This window comes from Phalaenopsis equestris, unplaced genomic scaffold (assembly GCF_001263595.1).
Source record: "Phalaenopsis equestris unplaced genomic scaffold, ASM126359v1 Scaffold209127, whole genome shotgun sequence".
Taxonomy (NCBI): Eukaryota; Viridiplantae; Streptophyta; class Magnoliopsida; order Asparagales; family Orchidaceae; genus Phalaenopsis; species Phalaenopsis equestris.
Genome location: NW_018228320.1, coordinates 13,868 through 15,398, shown reverse-complemented (window position 1 = coordinate 15,398; position 1,531 = coordinate 13,868).

Genomic DNA, 1,531 nt, shown 5'->3' with positions numbered 1-1,531 from the left:
GATTATCTCCTTAATTTAATGTTTACACCACCAAAGAAAAACAGCTAAAACTAGCGGAAAAATCGAGAGACTAGAGTTCATAGTTAATTTTGTCTTTACTTACGATAGTCTAGTGACGGTTGATATAACTAACGGCTTTCCTAGGGGTTGAAAAGTGGGGTTTTAAGAGAATGAACTTTTGTGTTTTAAAAATATTTTTCCTTAAAAACATAATCACCATATTAGAAGCTATATGAGATATAGCATTCATTCTATCTACTTGGAAAATTTTGTAAACCTTTTCTTAGTGGGGCATTACATGTTTTGTTTATCTTTTTCTTCCTAGCAATTTTCTTATATGATAAAATTAATATTATAATGTCATTCCATGGACAAATGTACTCATTTTTCGAATTGCTTTTTAAAAATTACAATTTTCAATTAAACATTTTATATACAAGGCCAAAATGATAATCTACTTTATTTTTCTTTACATAGCAATCAAGATTGCTATTTTAAATTTATTTTTTTCAAAATATTATTAACAAATTATTTTAAATAAACACATCACATACAAATTCAAAATTATAATCCATTTTATTTTTTATAAGAATTATCATCCAAATGCATATAGGACAGTAGAACTTTTACTAATTACTAAAGGCCTCAAGGAACATGCAAAGTTAAAATCTCAACATGAAGCTCAGATTTAAACAAATTAAAGCAATTCCCATATTTTATGATGAGCTAAAACATTCAGGGGGCTATCTGGTAGTGGATTTAAGTCAGATTTAATTTAAATCTTGCAAGTACAAAAAAAGAATGGCAATTTTTAAATCCTGGACCGTTAACAAATCATTATCAATCAGTATAGCTTTCCTTCGCCATTAGCCAAACACAAATGAATCCACCTAAAATTGTATTTAATTTGACAGCAAATTAACAATGCATTGCAAACATAAGTCTCGGTCTCAATAATTCATTGCACAACATTGAAAATCCCATTAGAGTTTCCGAATCAAAAAAGCGAGGCCAAGGAGAACAATATGAACAGAGGCAACACAGACAAGCCTTCACTCATGCATCATGCATGAGCTATTTCTGGAGAAAAGGAGGGCCGCAGCCTCCAGCCATGAGAAATGTGTGGAAGAACAAGGGAGGGAATAAATCTTCAAGAGATGATAAAAGACATGGTTACCTTACACGGCCGCCTCTCAAGATTCGTTGGCGGAGATTCTAGACCGGCCATAACCTTCGGCGGCCGGCGCTGTGCTCGATGCCGCTCCAACTCCCTTTCGCGCTCCGCCGCTCTCCCTCCCTCACTCTCTCGAGAAAAGTATCGCTCTCTCCGCCATCTGACCTGGATCCCAAATGGGGAAAGGAGTTGGATTAATGGGCTTTTGGGAGAGGCTTTAAGCCACAACTGTGGGCCTCAGCCCACGTCCTTGAAGTCCATTAGCATCTCTTATATACAGAGAAAAATTAGTTTTTAGTAAAATAAAAAATGTTAGAAGAACTCGCCTGCATATTTATAATCCTTTTATATTTATAC